The sequence below is a fragment of the Colobus angolensis genome, unplaced genomic scaffold (assembly GCF_000951035.1).
Source record: "Colobus angolensis palliatus isolate OR3802 unplaced genomic scaffold, Cang.pa_1.0 Scaffold141, whole genome shotgun sequence".
Classification (NCBI taxonomy): Eukaryota; Metazoa; Chordata; class Mammalia; order Primates; family Cercopithecidae; genus Colobus; species Colobus angolensis.
In genome coordinates this window covers 7,024,540-7,033,491 of record NW_012114500.1, presented here as the reverse complement: position 1 = coordinate 7,033,491, position 8,952 = coordinate 7,024,540, and positions in this window count along the sequence as shown.

Genomic DNA, 8,952 nt, shown 5'->3' with positions numbered 1-8,952 from the left:
ATGTGCTGGGAACAGGGTTACAGGAGATAAATGAGAAAGAGTCCTTGACCTCAATGAGCTCATGTAGGGAAAGACAGCATATATGGCCTGGCGTGTCACAAGCCTGACACAATTACTGTTTGAAAATGAACAAAACAAGAAAGTCTGTGATTCCAGCATGGTATGTGAATCCCTGTGACAAAGAAGATGTAGAAAAGGAAGTGGAAAAACGGAGTGATTACATAATTGCTTGTGGACTCTGGGTATATGAGGTGAAGGACCCCAGGCTGCAGGTTTATGCTGGAAATATCACCTTCTATGGAATGGGAAATTTGGGCTTGGTTTTTTTAAGAAGAAATAAATAGGAAAAATAAGGATAGTAAAAAATCAATACAATGAACACCTTTTAAAATGTGAACATACATTGAATACCTACTGTTTATACCAAAGGAAACTTTACAGAAATACCCATCTGCTTAAAGCAGTCATTGCCATGTTTAAAATGAAAAGTAAAAGTGTATTTAAGCATCAGTACCTCCAATTAGTTTTCAAATAAAAACATTGATGATACAGTCAGTAATAATTGCCTTTTAAGTGTTTTTTTCCCCAAGAGATATAAAAATGTTACATCCAGGAAAAATTCTTTAATTAAATTATGTAACAGAAAAGTAGAAAAAAGAGAAATTCTAGATGATATCAGACAACCATGGGTTTGAATTTCTGACTCTTTATATGTGTTCAGGCAAGGTATTTGACATGTCTGAACCTCTGCTTTTTTTTTTTCTTCAACAGGAAAAGGAGATTGTGAGAATTAGACATAAAACAAACAAACAGAAAACTCATTATATTACCTGGCACTTGAAAATATTGATTTTTCACTTCAAAACAATTCTTTGAAATGACTAAATTTTCCACAATCATATGAATCAAGTGAATAATAAATTCACAATTTTTTAAAACTTTTCCAAAATAAAAATCATAATTTGTTAACAATAAATGCTTAATTTCCATCCTGTCTTCTAAGGAACCAAAGAAAATTCCATTTCATATTAAAAAAAAAAAAATCACCACTCTAGAATAAAGCCTTAACAAACATTTCCATGGTTTTTTTTTTTTTTTTTTTCCAACAGTCTTGCTCTATCGCCAGGCTAGAATGCAGTGGTGCAGTCTCCGCTCACTGCAACTTCCGCCTCCCGGTTTCAAGGGATTCTCCTGCCTCAGCCTCCCGAGTAGCTGGGACTACAGGCGTGCACCACCACGCCCGGCTAATTTTTGTATTTTTAGTGGAGACGGGGTTTCACCAAGTTGGCTGGGATGGTCTCCATCTCTTCACCTCGTGGTCTGCCCTCCTTGGCCTCCCAAAGTGCTGGGATTAGGGTTGCCAGCCACCGCGCCATGCTTCTGTGGGTTTTGATAATTCCACCGACCTAGGATAAAAGACTACCGGAGGCGAGTATCAACCTTCATCGTCCTCTTCACCAAACTTCATGATTTGCAATCCAGAAGTGTAAATGCACCCGTGAACCAAAACTACGTATGTTATTGTGGCATGAACTGTCAATTGCCTACTCAATATTCATGCTCCTTCTTCCTAGCTAAAAAGATCCTGACTTTGTACCCAGACTCTTCTTTGGGAAGGGGGTCACGGTTAGCCTAAGGAAATCATTACAGTTACATTTCCAACCTACATAGACTACCTTGCCCCTTGGGTTATCTGGTGAATTAATTATGGCCTATGATACTTAAAGGGAAATCTGTTTTGGGGACTGTTAGGGGACTATCAGGAATGCAAGTGAAAAATGCATTAAATGCATTCCCCTCCTTCCTTGCATATAGCAGCCATCTTATGTCCATGAGATGGCAATCAGGGTGGAAAGAGCAGAGAATTACAGAACCACAGGTCTCCAGGTGATGAGCCACTGAACCAACAACCACAGAAACCACCTATTTCCACATTTCTTCTGTGTGAGGAAAATTAATTTCTATTTATTTAAAAATTTGGATTTTCTATAACTTGCCATGAAAGCATTCTTTTAGATGTAATTTATAGTAATCATATCTGAATTTGAATTATTTATTTTTATATTGCTTATAATTGCTAATTAGTAATGTATTCATTCAACGGGCATTGAGGGATTACCATTTATCTGTCTTCTATCTATCTGTCTACCTCAGAAACTAAGAAATTTTTATTTATTTAACTTACCATGTTTAAGGCTGCAACTGTACTCCTGCCTACACTGTCCATACCTCAGCTCAATCCTTATTTTTTTTTTCAGATGTATCTCCTGATTTCTTAAAAACAGTAAATTCCTCTTTGGCATTTGCCACATTTGCTCTTCTACATGGTCTTATATAACTTTTAAACTTAATTTTTAGCTCTAGGAGAACAGAGAACAGCCTGTTTTTGCTCACATTTGTGTGCTCAATTTTAGCTCGAGACTTAATAAACAAATATTAGACATGTAAAACATATTCACTGAACCCCTAATATGAGCCTAGCATTGGCATAGCAAAGATAAATAAAAGGCTTTCACCTTAGTGCCCTTTCCTCTCTCTTTCATGCATTCTTTTCTTGCCTTGTGATGATCTATCATAATATATTCAAGACTCACATTCTTCTCTGGAATCTTCATCTCCAGATCACTCTGGAGAATAAGCCTATCAACATTATTTTTCTCCCAGTGTCCAGCACTCAGCCAAATGTTTCAGAGAAAGAAATTTTTTGTTGTTTCTTTGATGTTAATTCATTTATGACTATGCTGGATGACCTATGCTTGTAAGTAAAAAGAACAAGAACAACAATAACACTAATTCAGTACTTAGTAGGTGTCTGGAATTTTTATCAACATTTTAAACATATAATTCATTTAATCATCAAAAAAACTCTATGATGTAGGCTGCTATTATTATCCCTAGGTTTCAAATAAGAAAACTGTGGTGGGAGGTTAAATATATTGCCCTAGGTCACATAGCTTGTACTGCTGAATTTGAGTTTAAACTTAACCTTTACACTAGTGACTCTCAAAATGAGATCTTAAACTAGCGGTATCAGCATCCCCTGAGAACTTGTTAGTAATGCAAATTATTGGACCCCATCCTAGACCTACTGAATCAGAAACCTGTGGGTGGAAGCCCTGCAATCTGTCTTTCAACAAACCGTCTAAGTTACTCTGTTTTGCACACTACATTTTGAGAACCACTGCATTACACCATGCTGCCTTACAAAGACTGGTGTAAACTAGGAAACTTTTATAAAGATTAACTCAGAGAACTAAGTACCTCCCGAAACTTCAAAGAAATTAAATTTGGAATTACTCTTAGGTAGGAGTTGGCTTTCTTCCAGTTTCTTTTAATCACAGGAGATGTACTGTGATACCTGTGAGGATAATTTTTCCATATGTGTTGGACATTGTAGGATATTAAAGTAACCTTATGGGGAATGTCTAGCTACAAAAATACAAAAGACAAATTTGAAAATAGAGAAGAAATAGAAGACTATCACCAAATCCCTAAATTGTAGGCTGGATTTTTCCAGTGCTTGTTATAAATCCGGACCTGCTTTCCCTGTCATTACCTGGGTGGAATAAGGAAATGCAAGGTAATTGAATTATTAAATTAAGCAAAGCATAATAAGGTAACTTAACTGTGTCACAAATATGTAATGCATTCATTAATTCAATGTTCATGGATTTTGAATTTTTTGCTTATTTTTATTATTTGTGCCACGCATAATCACTTCTTTTAGCTCAGATAATCAAGTCTTGAATGCATGTACATATACAGTTGGGAGTAATTGGTGTAATTAATGTATGTGTAACAACTTTAGCTGGCTAACGTCTGAAGGGAAAAGAAAAAAATAAGCAAATTCATGAAGTAGGCTTTATATATTAGCCTCATACCCAAGATGACTTTTTTCAGCAAAAAATTTACCATTCATAATGACTTTTAGTTGGTAAAGATGTAGTTGGATTTCACAAGTGAACTTGCTTCATCCTATCCAGTTTGGCAAATACATTTAACATAAACCATTAGCTGCACAAGGCAGCAGTCTTCAGTTAAATGAAACTCTGATAATAATGGTAAACTAGAAATGTAACTACAAAAATAAGTTTACCAATTTTCTTTTCTCCCTCTGTGAAAATGTCAAATTAATTTTCTTTCATCATTTTCCCCTGTTTTTATGTTCTGCCATATTCCAGAAAGTTTTGAGGCTATTTATAGAAGTAAGTGATCAATAATAATAATAATAACAACAACAACAAGAAGAAAACAAAAAGAAATTGAGGAAAAAGGAAAATGAGGAGTGGTTTAATAATTGATACCTTTGCACTTGTTCTGAGTAAACTTGTATGTTACAGTAAAATTCAAGTTTAAGAAACATTTGGAGCCTGTAACCAATGCAAGGTGTGGCTCTTACTCCCGTCCTGCAGAACCTTACAGTTCTACATGAAGGTGAGGTGGTAGTGGGAATAAACACTTAAAAATCTGTTTTTCTCCTCAGTTCTTTGCAAGTATCTATGAACATGATCAAGGGTTAACTGATAAACCAAAAGGCACAACTGTTTACATGTTATAAAGGGAGGTATTAGAAACTGTCCTTAAGAAAACAGGATTGTTTTTCTTGATTATCAGCTTTGTATTTTATTTACCATGCTCTTCCTTTTTAAATCTGCCAAAGCATGTGCTAATATTGTGTTAATATTTAGGTTAATCTAAAATCTTGTAATCCAGTGTTCCTACTATCACATGTGAATCTTTCTTTCTCTATATGAAACCAACAAATTCATCTGAACATCAATCACCCTCAATAGGATCCTGGGGAAAACAATCAAAGAGTAGAAGATAGGAGAACAACAATTAATATGCAGCATTAAATCAGAAGGGTATGGAACAGAACACTCAGTCATTCTACAGGATTTAATTTGCTCAGAGAAACAGCCTTTAAACCTGAGTCACAGTCACAGCTTGGTTTTCTCTCAATTAAACTCATGCTTGTCTGAAGCAATGAAGGCTTGGAGGACAAGATCAGGGCACATGCTAATGAAATTCCCTGCAGAACAAGGGCATTAGGCAGAAAGTGTTGCAAAGGAAGAATCACATAATCTGTATTTAAAATTCCTTATTAAGCAAGCATTTAAGACTTCATTGTACATTAGGTATGCCACACAAAACCAACCATAAAAATCAGGGACTATTACAGGTTGTGATCTGAGTGCAGACCATAGTAAGATTATTGTAAAATATATTTTTTAATTAAAACATGGAAATTCTATAAGGTTTCAGGTTTGCAGTAAATATGGCTTGATCTATCAATTCTCAGCTTAGTGTTGTGCAAGCTAATGTTTATAAAACACATTATTTTAAAGGACCAACCAAATGTTAGTCTGTGGTATAATGTATAGTCTTATAAGGCCAGAGTATTTAAAACACGTTTATCTCTATAGCTATTGAGCAATGAAAAAAAAAAAAAAGCTACTTACTGATGCTTTGTAATGCTCCTCAAGAACCATGATTACACCTTTGCACCTGCTGAGCCCTGGATTACCTTCTGACACATGACTTTTTTTTAAATAGAGATATAATTCCAGTTCCTGCCAAACTAATTTAAAATTATATTCTGTTACTACCCTTTTATTTTGAGCATCATTGCTTTGTATGAAATATTTATTATTGTTAATGACACATTTTTGTGAATAAATGCTTTATTTAGTAAATGTATGTTGAGTATGTACTATGCCAAGTTTTGGTTTATACACCAGGGATGTCAAAATAATGTATAAACTGTCTCTGCTATTAAAGCTCTTGTATTCTGAATGAGGAGATCCATGAACATACCCAGTGTGGCAAATGCTGAGACAGAAGCATGCATAAGAGTCCACAGGAACACAGAGAGCATTAAGAGGGAGTAGGAACCCTTCCAACATTTTTGGATGAGCATAGAAGGACAAGCAGGAAAGTCTAAAAGAAGGAAGAAGCATTTAGTAGCAGCAGAAGGATGCGGGGAAACAGAACTGGTAGAGGGAGGCTTTTAGGCAATGGGAATAGTTTGTACAAGGCAGACTTTGTGAACCACCATGATACTTTTAGGGAACTGTCAGTTTCAGATTATGAAGTGTGAAATGTGTGTATATGTGTGGTGTGTCTTTCAGGGTGAGTGGGATATATGTATAAATAGAGGTAGAAGCCCATGGTTAGTGGTTAAATGATTAAAAATGACAAGAAACGAAGAACTCAGGGGCTTCTTTAATCCATAGCTAAAGAATTTAGGCTTATTCTTTGGGTGACAGGAAGCCACTGAAAATATTTAAGGAGGGAAATGATCATATGGCACTTAAGAAGTGAGGGTAAATGAATGAAAGGAACAGGTGAGTTTGAGTATCCTTTCAACAATTTTCTTGCTCAGTGAGAACATTGCAGAGGTTTTTGGAGTTAACAAAGTCTGTTAAGATATTTAACGTCACTTTTTAAGGGCAGAATATTCAATCATCAAACCAGTATGTTAAAAATTTTTTCCTTTACACTGTCATTTATTTATTTTATGTTATACACTGAAAGTTTGTGTCCCTTCCAAATTCATATGCTGAAATCTAATCCCCAATGCTATGGTATTGGAAGGAAGGGCATTTGGGAGATGATTTGGTCATGAGGGCAGAGCCTGTTTAAAAGAGACTCCAGAGATGTCCTTCATTTCTCCTGCTATGTGACAGGACAGTGGGAAGATGGCCCTCACCAGACACTGACTCTGTCAAGGCCTTGATCTTGAACTCCCCAGCCTCCAGAATGTGAGAAATACATTTCTGTTGTTTATAAGCTACCTAGTCTATGGCATTTTGTTGTAGCTGCCTGAACAGACCAAGCTATTTGATAGTTAAAACTCAGTTTTATTTCCCTGCTAGACTATAAGGAATAAGCAGGTTGGATCCATGAATTCTCGGGAATCAGTATAGTACCTATTTATTGAAATAACAAATATTTCTTGAGGTGATTGGAACTGATTTAAATTTTTGTCCCCAGATTGTCAATGAAAGGTATTGTTAGGTCACCTTCAAGAAAAACCAGAATTAAATGGTATATATTTTTATCCCATATAGTTATTACACAATTCACACTGAGAATAATTGGGAGGTTCTCTTCCTGGCTATCTTTAAAAAAATTTAGCAGCAAACCAGTATAGATAAAACATCATTCACTTCCTTGGAAGTGGGACCCATTGATCTCTTCAGTTCACTTTGAAGTTCTTCAAAGAGTAAACTGTTCACAGTATTCATGCTGGGAAACAAAGTGTCACTGATTTATGTGCCGAGCAGTGTTCCATAAGGCAGTGGGACATTTTAGGGCAGCAAGCCAGGAGTGAGGGAGCCAAGGAAAACTTGGAAACACAAATTAGAAGCATATAAGAAATATGCTGATTATGGGAAGTTTCCAGAAGTTGGTGGTCAAACAACCAGGGAACATTGCATTAAAAGTCAAAATTAGGCATTTACTCTTTTTTTTTTTTTCCGCTCTCTCCCTAGAAGCCCACTTTTACTATGAGCACTTGACTGATGAGCTATAATTTTTCCTAATTGTGTTTGCTTAAGTTCTTCATGTACAATCACTATCATTAGCTATATTGAGATAAGTCTCTTCCAATCAACTCTCTCATTTCTAATCAAGAGGCTGTGAAGTGTGATCTAGAGGCATCCAGAGTGTGCCAAATACTGTCCCCATTTAAAAAGAGATATAGCATCCTTGCTTCCAAGAGCCTATATTTTTTGTTAAGAAAATAAATAAGTAGACCAGCCATCTAGGGTATTAAATGAAATGCATGACAGAGGATTGTATAGTGTGTTATCAGAGGACAGTAGCACAATTGCATTTTAGGCAGGGTGAGCAGGTAGGCAAAGAGTGAGTGTGAGCAGAGGTTTGCCAGGAAGAAGAGGGAAAATAGGTGCTTCATCCAGACTGGTAGAATCACAATTTGCAAAAGGAGGAAGAGATATGAAGCCCTTACACTAGTCCTTCTGTTTTCAGTATCTCCGTAGGTTTTATTTCAGTTCTTCTGGGTTACTGATTTTCAAGCCATTTGTTTCTGACCTCTTTGTATTTGATGGTGTCATTTGCATTGATTGTTCTACTTCTGCCTCTCTGTTGTTTTGGCTGCTCCTCATTTCTACTTTCTCCCCTTACTTGTAGGATTACCCAAGGAATCTGTCTTTAGTGTTCTTGTATTCTTGCCCTGCTATCTCTCTGTGGGTTGTCTCATCTGCTTCCATGATTTCAGGTAGCGTAAAGTGTTGATTCCCAAATTTATACCACTAGGTCTGAACATTTCCAAGTCCAGTTTATCAACTGCCTCCTAGATATATCCAACAAGGTGTTCCACATGCTTTTCAAATGTAACAAATTTTATTTCTGTTACAAAATACAGTCTCCATCCAAAATGTAGTCTGTTCAGCTTCCTATAGTCTTCGTTTGCATTGACAACATTATTTAAATAACTTTATAATGTAGAAATTTCTGTACCCTCTTTAATCCTCTCTTTGTCTCACTTCCACCATATCATTCACTAAAATCTTTTTCAGGTGATCCAGCTTCCTTTTTTCATTACTAATCTTGTTAGATTTTTGTCTCATTCTTCCTTGCATTTCTATAATGGCTTCCTGAAATAAACTCCCTGACACCAGGGATTGTTCTTACTGCTTGTGGAATTATCCCCTGCCCCTCACCCTCAAAAAACAACACTAAGACCACTGCTAACAAACTTGATCACATTCCTGCTACAGCATTAAGTAGCAGTGCCTCACCAAGTATTTCTTTGCAATTTTCTTTCAATACCTTGATTACAGCAAAGAAAACCAGTATATTTACTCTTTGTATAATTTTATGCTTATGTGACACTTGATAGTCCCTTTTTCTCTTTTTTTCTTTTTTTTTTTATTATTATACTTTAAGTTCTAGGGTACATGTTCATAACGTGCAGGTTTGTTA